The sequence below is a fragment of the Molossus molossus genome, unplaced genomic scaffold (assembly GCF_014108415.1).
Source record: "Molossus molossus isolate mMolMol1 unplaced genomic scaffold, mMolMol1.p scaffold_m16_p_3, whole genome shotgun sequence".
Lineage (NCBI taxonomy): Eukaryota > Metazoa > Chordata > Mammalia > Chiroptera > Molossidae > Molossus > Molossus molossus.
The window spans coordinates 53,010,108-53,024,929 of NW_023425366.1; the positions used below are offsets into that span (position 1 = coordinate 53,010,108).

Consider the following 14,822-nt stretch of genomic DNA (forward strand, 5'->3'; position numbering starts at 1 on the left):
CCTATAGATATAATAGCTGCTTTATTTGTCTGGTAATTGCTTTTTCTTGATTATCTTGAGGTTAGTTTCTATTGCTTGCTTTGTTTCTCATGGCCACTAATTTTTAAAATTGTATTCCGGGTATTATAAGCTACATACAATAAAAATTCTTTTTTTTTAAATTATTTTTCTTTATTGATTTTAGGGAGAGAAGAAGGGAGAGGGGGAAAGATAGAGACATCAATGAGAGAGAACATTGACTAGCTGCCTCCTGCATGTCCCCCACTGAAAATCTGGCCCACAACCTGAGCATGTGCCCTGACTGGGAATTGAATTGGCAAACTCTTGGTGCATGGGCTGACACTCAACCACTGAGCCAAACCAGCCAGACCACAATAAAAATTCTTACTGGTTTCAGACTCCAAATTCTGTCTATCCTAGTTTTTAAAATATGCTTTTCTTGATTTTAGAGAGAAGAAAGAAAAGGGAGAAAGAGATAGAAACACTGATGAGAGAGAAACATCAACTGACTACCTAATGCATGCCCTCTACTGGGAACCCAGCCCACATCCTGGGCATGTGCCCTGACCAGGAATCAAACCTGCTACCTCTTGGTGCATGGGAGGATGCTCAACCAACTGAGCTACACTGGCAAGGCTGCCTAACCTATTTTGACCAGCAAGTGAAATTTCAACTTAGTTCTTTTATCTTCCAGTTGCTGCTTTTTTTTTTGCTAAACCCACTGCAGTTTTCGCCATCCATATGTAGTTTACTGATTAACCAAGGATGTGGATGGTGTTTACGTGCTTTTCCAGGGGTTTCATCCTTCAGTGATTCCTACACCCTTATGGAACTTACCCCAAACTTTTCAGGTATTCTGCCAGCCTTGGAATCTGTTCTCTGGCACCTAGGTAAGTAAGGCCGTGATTTTTTCCCCCATTATTATATGGGATTGGGCAGAAGGTGCCCTTAGCCAAAAACATGCAAAATCACAAATCTCACCTTAAAATTGCAGTCTTTGATGTGTAAAGTACTCACTGTTTTTGCCCACATTTGATTGCCCTATACTGCCTTTAGATTGTTGGTTCCTAAAATAAGAGTTTATCCAGTAAAGTTAATCATCAGTGGGGGCTGAAACTGTAAACCCATGAAGTACAACTCAGTCTTAAGTAAGTCAAATGTCTTCATGTTTTTCATGTGGGACTAAAACATTCTCAGACAACCCCTGCATTTAATTTTCCTCACACTTCCCATCACTTTTCATTAGCCAGAAATGCGTAATATGCCCATTCCTAAACCCATCACCTAAAAGGGAAATGCAATTAACAATAACTAGACTAGTTTGGTCTGGGGAATACAACATGGCTTCTTCAAAAGCACTTTGCTGCTCAAATCCTATAAGAAAATCTGTTCGCAAGGAAGAAGACATGTTTCAACAGGGATTGGCTATTAGAGACAATCAACAGTGTCTAACCACATTCTCCAAACCAACTAGATAACAATGCACAGGCAGAATCTGTCTGATGTGACAACTTTGGAACTCTGGACTCTATTACATGAAAGTTCCAGGAGGACTGTGGTGACTTTAAGATATGTATCATAGATTTAAAGTCTGTACAGATAAAGCTAAATGGATAACAAAACACAGGGTGGGGCAAAATAGGTTTACAGTTGTGAGTACAGAATAAATACTATACACAGAGTTTTGTTTTGTTTTGTTTTGTTTTTTGGTATATGCCCTTAGTGGGAACCGAACCGAGGACTCTCTGGTCTACAGGCCGATGCTCCAACCGCTGAGCCAAACCGGCCAGAATACAGTGTGTTCTTGTATTATTATTTATCAATTATTATATTATTTTCCATATGAACAATTGTAAACCTACTTTTGTCCCACATTGTACAATAAAGTTAAATTACTACATTATTAGATGATGAAAAAATCATAATCTCTTCTTAGATGAACACAGAAAACTAAGCAGCAAAATCCCAAAATTAAAAATATACAGATTCCACTAGCCGGTTTGACTCAGCGGTTAGAGCGTCGGCCTGCAGTCCGAAGAGACCCGGGTTCAGTTCCCACTAAGGGCAGGTACCTCAGTTGCAGTTTGTCCCTGGACCTGGTTGGGTCGTGTGGGTGACAGCCACTCGATGTGTCCCTTTCACGTCGATGTTTCTCTCTCTCTCTCTCTTTCCCTCCCACTCTACCTGAACAAAATTTCGAAAAATGTCCTCGGGTGAGGATGAAAAAAAAAAGAGATTCCAAAATGGCGGCGGAGTGAACGGAGCTACACAGACCGTCTCCCAGAAGCAAACTGGAATTACAACTATAAAACAGACAAATCGACAAGAAAACCAACAGAAAAGCAGCTTGCGAGGACCATATAACCAGGGACACTGACTCGATCCCGGTAGGATTGCAAAGGCGCCAGATGGGGGCTGGGAGCCCACAGTCGGCAGCTCAGCAACGGCCTTAGCTGGGAGCAGCGCCCTCGTGTTACACTCCCAGGCGGCTCCACACCGAAGAGCAGGGACAGAGGCGAAAAAAGCCACAGCCACTCACACTGGGCTCCGGCAGAGGGCGGGCAGACTGGGCTGAAACTGTGTCAGGACACTCGGGATTTGGAGGGCACACAGAGCTTTTGCTGAGTTGTAGCCACGCAACCGGTGGCCATCTTGCTCCTTCCCAGGGCTCTGGGGAGAGGCAGCAGCCCCTTCCTTGGATATCCAACCCCACCCGTGGGCCACTTAAGAGCTAATTGAAGCTCATTAACAACCAGCATCTGCCCACCCTCGTGAAATCCCCTTATGCTGAGCACCTGAGGGAGTTGTTCAATCAACTGACAACCCAAAACTCATCAAGTAACCTCGACTGCTACCCTCCAGGCAAAAAGCTAGAGGATAACAGTACCTTTCCTGGGCTAGCAACTTTCACCAGGAAAGTAAGACTTGCCAGTGGTGTTTAACGTGGGTCCTCCCTCGCTCATCTAAACCCAGGAGAGGGAGCCACAAACAGCAGAACACCAACACCCACAGGGAAAACTTGACAGGGTCCAAAGCCCACTGTGATAGCCAAAATGGTAAAACATAGAAACAGAAGCCAAATGAAAGAGCAAGATACCTCCACTGAAGATGAGATCAATGTGGAGCAGTTAGGCAAGTTAACAGAGCTAGAATTCAGAGCCATGATCTTGAAGAAGCTCAACACCATGAGTAAAGACATAGAGACACTGAAAATAAGCCAACTGGAAACTAAAAACCATCAAGCAGAGATAAAAAAATTACATATAATAAATGAAAAACACATTGGAAGGTTTAAAAGGCAGAGTAGAGAAAGCTGAGGACCGGATCAATGAATTAGAAGACAGGGCAGAAAAAAAATCAACCAATCTGAAAACCAAAAGGAAAAAACAATTTAAAAAGAGGAAGACAGCTTAAGAGAACTGTGGGACAACTGGAAATGCACTTATATGTGCATCATAGGAGTCCCCGAAAAAGAAAATGAGCAAGGGATAGAGAATATATTCAAAAAAATAGTGACAGAAAACTTCCTTAATTTGGTGAAGGAAGAAGGCATTCAAGTTCAAGAAGCACAGAGTCCCAAGTAGGAAGAACCCAAACAGGCCCACACAAAGACACATAGTAATTAAAATGCCAAAAATTAAAGACAATGAGAGAATCCTAAAAGCAGCAAGAGATAAGCAACATGTTACCTACAAAGGAAACCCCATAAGGCTCTCAGCTGACTTCTCACAAGAAACACTACAGGCTAGCTGGGAATGGCATGAAGTAATCAAGGTCATGAAAAACAAGGATCTGAATCCAAGACTACTCTACCCAGCAAGGCTATCATTCAAAATAGAAGGTCAAATAAAGAGCTTCCCAGGCAAAAAAAAAAGGGCTAAGAAAATACATTAGCACCAAACCAGCACTGCAAGAAATGTTAAAAGGACTGCTGTAATTAGCAGGAGATGGGAAGAAAAACAGAACCACACTAAACAAAAATGGCAATAAATACATATCAATAATCACCTTAAATGTAAATGGATTGAATGCTCCCATAAAAAGACACAGAGTAGCTGACTGGATAAGAAAGCATGACTCATCTATATGTTGTATAAAAGAGACCCACCTCACAACAAAAGACTCATATAGGTTGAAAGTGAAGGGATGGAAAAAATTTTCCAAGCAAATGGAAAGCAAAAAAAGCTGGGGTAGCAATACTTGTATCTGATAAAATAGATTTCAAAATGAAGGCCATAACTAGAGACAAAAAAGGCCACTACATAATATTGAAAGAATCTATCCAACAAGAAGATATAACCTTGATAAACATATATGCACCCAATATAGGAGCACCAAAATATATTAAAGTTCTTCTGGAGGACTTCCAAGGAGAAATCTACAGCAATACAATCACAGCAGGGGACTTCAACACCCCATTGACAGCACTGGATAGATCCTCTAGACAAAAAATTAGCAAGGAAACAGAAACTCTAAATGAAGCACTAGACCAAATGAATATAATAGCTATCTACAGAGAATTACACCCCAAAATTACAGAATACACATTCTTCTCAAGTGCACATGGGACATTCTCAAAGACAGACCACATGATAGGACACAAACTAAATCTCTACAAGTTCTAGAAGATTGAAATCATATCAAGCATCTTCTCAGATCACAATGGCATGAAACTAGAAATGAATTGCAATAAGAACATGCAAAAACATTTCAACACATGGAGGCTAAATACCATGTTATTACACAATGAATGGGTTACCGAGGAGATCAAGGAAGAAATTAAAAACTTCCTGGAAACCAATAAAAATGACCACACAACAACACAAAATCTATGGGATGCAGCAAAAACAGTTCTGAGAGGGAAGTTCATAGCACTACAGGCCTACCTCAAGAAACAAGAATAATTTCTAATTGACTGTTTAACCTCACAACTTAAAAAATTAGAAAGCAAACACAAAGAAAACCCCAGAGCAAGTAGAAGGAAATAGTAAAGATCAGAGCAGAAATAAATGACATAGAGAACAAAAAAAAAAAAAAAACAATCCAAAGGATCAATGAAACAAAGAGCCGGTTTCTCGAAAAGATAAACAAGATTGATGGACCCTTAGCTAGACTCACCAAGAAACAAAGAGAGAGAACCCAAACACACAAAATCAGAAATGAAAGAGGAGAAGTAACAACCGACACCACAGAAATACAAAAGATCGTTAACAGCAACTATGAACAATTATATGGCAACAAATTCGACAATCTAAGCGAAATAGACAAATTTTTAGAAACACACAGTCTCACAAAACTGGACCGGGAAGAGATAGAAAACATGAACAGACCAGTAAGAACCAAGGAAATTGAAGAGGTAATCAAGACTCTCCCAGCAAACAAAAGCCCAGGCCCAGATGGATTCACGGGGGAGTTTTACCAAACATTCAAAAAAGAACCCATTCTCCTCAAACTATTTCAAAAAATTCAAGAAGAAGGAAGACTTCCAAACATGTTCTATGAGGCCAGCATAATTCTAATTCCAAAACCAGAAAAAGACACTACAAAAAACGAAAACTACAGGCCAATATCCCTGAAGAACTTATACGCCAAAATCCTGAACAAAATACTAGCAAATCGGATTTAGCAATACATCAAAAAAAATTATTCACCACGACCAAGTGGGATTCATTCCAGGGATGCAAGGCTGGTACAATACTCGTAAATCAATAAATGTGATACACCCCATAAACAAAATGAAGAATAAAACCACATGATCATATCAATAGATGCTGAAAAAGCCTTCCACAAAATCCAGTATCCATTTCTGATAAAAACGCTCAGCAATGTGGGAATAGAGGGATCATATCTCAACATAATGAAGGCCATATATGAAAGACCTACAGCCAACATCATACTCAATGGGCAGAAACTAAAAACATTTCCCTTAAGAACAGGAACAAGACAGTGATGTCCACTTTCATCACTCTTATTTAACCTAGTACTGGAAGACTTAGCCACAGCAATCAGACATGAGGGAAAAAAAAAAGGGATCCAAATTGGAAAGGAGGAAGTAAAACTGTCATTATTTGCAGATGACATGATAGTATACATAGAAAACCCTAAAGACTCCATCAAAAATCTACTAGACTTAATGAATGAATTTGGAAAAGTAGCAGGAGACAAAATTAACGTCAAGAACTCGAGGCATTCTTATACACCAATGATGAACTCACAGAAAGAGAAACTGAAAAAACAATCCCATTTACCATCGCGGCAAAAAAATTACGATACCTAGGAATAAACTTAGCCAAAGAAGGAAAGGACCTATTTTCAGAAAACTACAGGTCATTGAAAAAAGAAATAGAGGAAGATATAAAAAAGTGGAAGCACATACCTTGTTCATGGATTGGAAGAATTAACATCATTAAAATGTCCATACTACCCAAAGCAATCTATAGATTGAATGTAATCCCCACCAAATTACCAACGACATATTTCACAGAACTAGAACAAATACTTCGAAAGTTCATATGAAACCAAAAAAGTCCCCGAATAGCCACAGCAATTTTGAAAAAGAAGGACAAAGTAGGTGGGATCACAATACCATTATCAGGTTATACTACAAAGCGACTGTAATCAGAACAGCCTGGTACTGGCACAAGAACAGGCATATAGACCAGTGGAACAGAACTGAGAACCCAGAAATGGACCCAAGGCAAGATGCTGAATTAATATTTGACAAAGGTGGCAAGAGCATACAGTGGAGTAAAGACAGCCTCTTTAATAAATGGTGTTGGGAAAATTGGACAGCTACATGCAAAAAAATGAAACTAGACCATCAACTTACACCATACACAAAAATAAACTCAAAATGGATAAAAGACTTAAATGTGACCCATGAATCCATAAAAATTCTAGAAGAAAATGTAGGCAACAAAATTTCGGACATCATATGGAGAATTTTCACTGATACATCACGTAAGGCAACAGAAACAAAGGAGAAAATGAACACATGGGACTACATCAAACTAAAAAGCTTCTGCACAGCAAAAGAAACAACCATCAAAATGGAAAGGCAACCCACTGTGTAGGAGAACATCATTGTCAATGATATATCAGATAAGGGGTTAATTTCCCATATATATAGAGTGCTCATACAACTATACAAAAGGAAGACAAAGAACCCAATTAAAAAAATGGGCAGGACATACAAATGGCCAAGAGACATATGAAGAAATGCTAAACATCACTAATCATCAGAGAGATGCAAATTAAAACAACAATGAGGTATCACTTCACACCTGTCAGAATGGCCGCCATCAACAAATCATCAAACAAGTGTTGGAGAGGGTGGGGAGAAAAGGAGACTCTAATACACTGCTGGTGGGAATGCAGACTGGTGCAGCCACTATGGAAAACAATATGGTGTTACCTCAAAAAATGAAAAATTGAACTTTCATTTGACCCAGTGATTCCACTTCTAGGAATATATCCCATCAATTCTTTCATGTTAGAGTGATAAGACTAACAAAGAGAAAAATATAAGATATCAAATAGATTATATGGTCAAGGGAAAATACAATGATTTAAGTATCAGTGAGAAACTGTAGAGAAATAAAACACAGCAGGAATAAAGAAACTTGACTACGAGGATAGGACATTCAAGAAAATTGCAGAAAAAGTCCTCAAGTGTTCTAGAAAAAGACTTCAATCTCTGCTAAAACTGAATTTGCTATCCTACAAATTAATCCTCTCCCCAAATGTCCTAAGGCTACTGAAACAAAAAGGATAAGGCATAAAATAAATCACAATTTGAAACTGACAGGAAGAAACAAAATGTCTTTAGTTGTGGTGGGGTGGAATTAAGCAGCCATGCTATATCAGAACAAATAAAATGTTTGTACCAGAGCTTCCCAAGCATTTGCAACATGAAAAGGGCACAGTAACTATGCAACATATTTACAGCACAAAAAGGAAAAAAAGACAGGCAAAAAATTCACCTGGCAAAAAAAAATCCCCTATATATCAAAAGTAAATTCTCCAAGAAGTTAACTAAGAACATGAACTCAAGAAAACATAAATTCAAAGATGAGATGATAAAACTATAGATTGAGATGACAAAACTATAAAGGAAATATAAGATGGAAACCTAAGCACTATCATTACAAAATTAAATAAAAATTAGATCATGCAAAGTCAAATTACTGACAGACTTGAGATAATATAAATGAAAAAAAAAGGCAAACATTAAAGAAATTTGTTTAAAAGGTGACAGAGAGTAAACAAGGATTATAAAATAGAATAATTGTTATTCCTGGAGCATATAACTGACTCATGGAGCAAGAAAAAATAAAAAATAAAAGGAAAAGGGGCAACATTTTTTTTACTTCCCTAAAATAAAAGTGAAAATTCAGAATGTACAGAATGATCCACACTGAGATAAAACCTCACTAATTTTCTAAGATTAAAAAACAAAAAAATAGGCCCTGGCCGGTTTGGCTCAGTCGTTAAAGCGTCGGCCTGCAGTCCTGAGAGACCCGGGTTCGGTTCCCCCTAGGGGCGTGTGCCTCGGTTGCGGTTTGTCCCTGGCTCTGGTCGGTCGTGCGGGTGGCAGCCACTCGATGTGTTCCTTTCGCGTCGATGTTTCTCTCTCTCTCTCTCTCTCTCTCTCTCTCTCTCTCTCTCTCTGGTCCTCTCTCTCCCTCCCACTCTACCTGGACAAAAAGATGGAAGAGTGTCCTAGGGTGAGGATTAAAATAAAATAAAATAAAATAAATAAATAAATAAATAAATAAATAAATAGATTTGAGGATACAAATAAAAATATCAAACAAAGTTGATAGCTACAGAGTTCCCAGAAGAAGGAGAAAAAGGCATGATCCAACGGTATTATATCCAGCCAAAATGTCAAGTATAAGAATAACAAGACATTTAAAACACTTTAACACCTAAGAGAATGCTGATCAAAAAACCTAGGCAAAATATTGATCAATGTGAGAGTGACATAGAAAGTCTCCCTCATCTATATATCCTTAAGAAGATATTGGAGGATGCACTCTATCAAAACCAGGAAGACCAAATAAGATGAATACACTAAGGGAAGGAAGCCTTAAGATACAGGAAATTTAATACAGAAGAGAAAGGAAATTAAGTTACAGAAAAAATAGCTGTGTAGCAAGCCTAGCAAGCAGTCAGATTAGAACAGAAAAGTATATAGCCTCCAAGAGTATGTCTCCTGGAATAATATAAAGCTGTTGGAATACTTGTTATATTTTATAACCGTACTAGTTAGGACTATGTTCAGCTACATATAACAGAAATATCAAGTTAAGTAGCTCCATAGGAAAACATTTTTGCTTTTTCAGTTCCATCCATTTCCAGTGTATGGCTTTATCCTCATGCTTGCAAAAACAGCTGTGCTTCTAATCATCATACATACATTCCAGAAAGGAATAATGAGAAAAGATAAAGTAATGTATGTGAAGTAAATCTGTCATAAAAAAACTGTTTGCCCCAAATCCAATCAGAATATTTCCACAAATATCTCAATTTTCACAACTGGGTCATATAGCCATTTCTGACTCCAAGGAAGTCTAAGAAAGTTGATTATTTTTAACTGGATATATCACTACTCTGATTAAAATCAGGATTCAGTTATTTAAAAGAGGTGGAAGGGAGGGAGTGGAGAATTCATATTATGTAGGCAATTAGAAACATATCAATAACTGCATCTAAAATAATATTTAAAGAGAATTTAATATTGTGATAGAGAATTTGGAATGCTATGCAATAGTGACATGATAAACAAACCAAGTAAATTAAAAATGAGGCAATTTTTTATTCCAGGAAGAATCAAAAGTTCCATAAGAAAAATAATGAAAATGTTACTATACAGCATAAATAATATTCATAAAGCCACAATTAAATGAATACAGTACACACTGATTGAAAAATGTCATATAATTATACTGCAAAGAAGGAACAAGGCAAGTGGGAGCATGAGTAATATATTACAAGAATGCGCCCTCACCAGTCTGGCTCAGCGGTTAGAGCATCAGCCCATGGAACAGAGAGTCCCAGGTTCGGTTTCCGCTAAGGACACGTACCTCGGTTGCAGTTTGTCCCCGGCCCTGGTTGGGGACCTGTGGGTGGCAACCAGTCCATGTGTCTCTCTCACATTGATGTTTCTCTTTCTTCCTCCCTCTCTCCCTCCCACTCTATCTGAAGAAAAATGTAAAACGTCCTCGAATAAGGATAAAAACAAACAAACAAAATACATTACAAGAATGCCAAATTCTCCATTTTCATAAAGGAAGTCAAAATATAATGTCTAAAATTGGTAAATCAAGAAAGAGCAATACTATACATATTATTTAGAAATAGAAAAAGTTAAATTCACACATACACACAAAAGCCTAAAAGAATTTGAGGTAGCTAATTCAAGTATGGGGGAGGATAGGACAAAAAAAGTGTTTCTTGTAAGTCTTGTAGTATTATTTAACTTTTTTTTAAACTGTACATGTTACTTGGATAAAATGTAAAATTTTTAGAAAGGAACTTCATGAGTTAAGAAAATTCCAATAAAAAATAAATTATGCAAAGAAAGTATCACATGATCTCACTTATATGTGGAATCTAATGAACAAAATGAACTGACAAAATAGATCCAGAGACATGGAAGCAGGGAATAGAATGAGGAACCTCATGAGAAACCTCAGAGGGAAAGGGGGGGGTGGGGTGTAAAGAGATAAACCAAAGAACTTGTATGCATATATATATGCATAACCAGTGGACACAGACAATAGTGTGGTGAAAGCCAGACAATAGTGCAATGAAGGGGGGTGGGGAGGATTCAATGAAGGGAAAACAGGGACAACTGTAATACTTTCGACAATAAAGATAAATTTCAAGAGACAAAGAAAAAAAATAAATCACGAAGAACAAAAAGAATCTGGAATCTTTAAGATGAATGCTTCATAACAAATGGATGGAGAAGAGGCTCCATTTCAACATCAGCACATAGTTTCCCACTAAACTGCACACTGAACCCTTCATCAACAGTTTCCTGAAAGAGCTCACAAAAACTTTTGTAAACCATAAATTCTACCACAACTCCTCATTATTTTGTTTTTAAAAAATTCCACAGAATAGTAAGATTAAAAATTAGTCCATTAGTAAGAAACAATACAAAATTTACTTTACAAAGTAAATTAATCTGTAAGAAAATTAAAATTCAATAAAAAATCATCTCTAACACATAGGTCCTTTAAGACAGGACCTAAATGTGGAGTTTTGAACCCTTTCCCAAAGTATCTTTGTTATTTTCAAAAAAACTGCTAATCAAGAACTATATACAGTGTATAAATTTTGTATTCTGATGAGTTCATATTCTATTGCTATCCCTAAAAAGCTTAAGGAACTTTCTTTAAAATACTTTAAACAAAATTCTAAACTTATAATATTTTTACACCTATATAGGGTTTAATAATTGAAGTACTGATATATTGAAAGAAATAAAGTAGATTAATCACTCCAAATTTCAAAAGGAATACATACTGCCACCAGAATTATATTACCTGGATTCATATGCAAAAAGAACTGTGAATATATAGTTTTAAATTCCAAATCACCAAAGTAAAGCATTTTGACATTTCTTGCAAAACTGTCATCTCCTTGAGAAAGTTCAACTTCAGAGAGATAGATTAATAAAATTAGAAACATTCCTGCCAGTCCCAGTGCCAGAGTTTTATTTCAGTTTATAATTAATGCCACTAAAGGGTTTTTAAATCACTTTTAAATTTTACTTGATGTTTTACAACACTTTTTAAGTCCATTACTTCTACAAAAGCAACTTTAGTCTTAGAGATTCACATTTATGCTTCAAGTATTCTCCCCAAATAGCTTGGATGACACTAAGAAAATATTTAAGTAATTTTATATCCTTGAAAATTATACAAACTTGATCTAGAATAAAAAAAAAACAAAAAACATATGGACTGCAAACAGTAGGATAATTTTAAGAAAATAAAAATGCAAATATGCATTTTAGCAGTCTCTTGAATTTATTAACCTAAAAGGTTTAATTTCCATTTTCCTGCATCAGCTTTATTTATAAAATGTCGTGCCCTATAAATACGCTGTTATTTTCTATAGTCAAGCACCCTCTTAACAAATCTTCTCATTAATATGTAAATTTAAAGTCAATCGGTCTTCTCCCTGACAGTCCCATGAATTCCTAGTGCACTGTATAATCGGCTTCGACTTGGCATCCACTATTTATCATCAAAGATGTCAGTTAAAAAATTATAGAAAATGCACTGCAATTGATATGACTGCAATCTACTTTGTCAACACTTAATTGTTCCTCAAATCATACCTTTACATATAAACAGCCTAAATACTGATCTATAATGATGCAAATAAAATAAATTAAAAATCTCTTTTGCCCCTGAAGAAGCCTGTTTTGTATATGATGTGTTCATTTAAGAACTTATTGACAAATGCATGTACATCAGCTCATCTCAAAAAGTATTTCCACTAATTTTTAATTCCTCAAACAATTTTGCTACCTTTCAAACCCATAAACATAAACAACTGTTTTAAAGTATTCAATTAGAAACATTATCTTTCTTTGTGAAAAGCAAATTTAATTATGGTTGTTAGCTAATTGCAATGTCTGAGTATTATGGATTGGGGTACTTCAAAATTACCTTTGACTAGAACAGAATAAGCAAACACACAGAAACGTATTAAAGTAAGCAAAAGGATACTTTGATTTAAAAGTAACAGGATGGGTAATACAATATAAGGGAAGAATGTTGACCTAAGCATCAGATTACTCTATTTATATTTCTGGCTCCATCTTTTAAAAGCAGTATTATCTTAGGTGAGTCATTAAAAACTATATGCCTCAGTTTCTTCATCTATAAAGTGGGTATAAGAATTCCCATTGCCCTATCTAAAATAAAATACTATATAAGAAATTACAGCAAACTATTAAATTGCTAAATACAAAGTATCAACAGTATTATTTTTCACATTTTCTCTTAGTATTGAGAAGAAAATCTCTTGATTTTAATGAATTTGGTATTTTAGTTTTTTATTTTATATAACAAGTGAATATATTATTTTGGTGACACTTTCACACTAGCAAATTATTTCAAGATAAATGGCCCTTTACATATCATAAAGTGGTGTTCATATAGCATTCAAGTGACTTCTGTCTGGTATGTAAAAGGGGATGGGGGTACTAATACAAACACCTTTCTACTCTGCTGATCTCACGGGGGAAAAAATGCAAGTGTTGATGGTAAAAGGATGAAAAAGGATAACAACTCAGCACTTAACTCTGGTAGAGTAAGTTTATCTTTAACAGGAACTAAATCCACCTGTTCCACTTTATCTTTCTATTCTATAATACTCTTAAACAGTTCTTTACTTCAAAGTATGCTTTTTATAATGTGAAAAATGAAAAATGAAAGCAGATATAAATTCCAATTCTCAGTTTCTTCCAAGTATGGTCAAACGTTGCTTTATAATTTAGTCTGTAGACATTTAAAGTTATAATTAACACGTTTTGTCCTAAACAGCTGGATGCAACTTAAAATCTAAGCTAAAAAAGTCTTCAAAACTTAAAGTGGCTGGACTGCTCACACAAAGTTTCTCTGTAAAACAGAATTATAACTAGGTACAGAGAAATCTGAGATGGGTTAAGGGAGAGAGTAAGCATAAACATGGTCCAAATGATGATAATCCATTTAACCTTATTTTTGTAGAATGTATTTGTACTAAAAGTCTAACATCTTTGACAATCCCTTACTTTTAATGTTATAATAAAGAATGACCTTTCAAATCTTTTCAACTGTAATAAACAGAACATACATGTATCCAAAGAGACACAAGTCTGTTATCTTATTTTGGCATCAACTAATATCATTTTAAATTAATAAATAAAGTGAAATGTATTATCCAAAATAAAATTTATAACCACTAGAACTAAAATTAAATGGCTGCCAGTAATTAATTGCCTCTAAAGGGTCAACCAAGATGTTATGAAAAGGAAGACATTTATTTCACCATGAGTTTGAATTGCTTCTATAATATTTTTTAAGAATATATATGATTATAGTTAACTAAACCTTTACAAATCTTCTATTTTAGTGTTGTTGTTTTTTTTTCCCTTTACTTTTGCCAAGGAATCTTTCTCAAAGGAAAGCATATGCAAAGCTGCACACGAAAGCAGGCAAAGGCGAAGCCTGCCCTGTTTGGAACAGTCTAGAGCAGTACTTCCTTGGTTGTTCCGGTGGCAGTACTATAGCATCTGAGGGCAGAGGAGCACACTTGAAAACTACTGAATTCATCTATTAGCCACATAATTTAGAATAAAGCCTAGGTCAGATTGCAAATAAGGGCAAAGATGAACAATTATTTAGCTCAATTCCAGTGTACCAGGACAATTACCAGAGTTCATCTCATGTTTGTATTAACTAAGGTTCATATAGTTAACATGTAAAAATAAAGAATGCATATAATATTAACCTCTCAAATTGTCTGTCAAAAGAATAAATATATGTGTAATGTAAAACATAACTTTTGTTTTACAAATATCTTTAAATATGAATTTTATCTAAAATGAAATTAATTTCAAGGAACGCAGATAAACAGACAAGCTACAAGGACAGAGATATTAAAGTTTATTACATATTTTTAGAAGATATGGTAAAGAATGTATATATTTTTACTCCAATTTCTACGTCATTTGCATAAAGCTACTGAAAATAATTTGACAGGGGAGTACAATAGAAAGTGTTATTAAATAGTGACAATGGCTAGGTAAGGAA

The 14,822-nt window shown here is 35.8% G+C and overlaps 1 protein-coding gene across 10 annotated transcripts in view; it reads right to left on the reverse strand.

The window, feature by feature from the left end:
• AP3B1 (adaptor related protein complex 3 subunit beta 1) overlaps positions 1–14,822 on the reverse strand; it is a 281,299-nt gene that overhangs the window by 185,293 nt on the left and 81,184 nt on the right. The window lies entirely within an intron of this gene.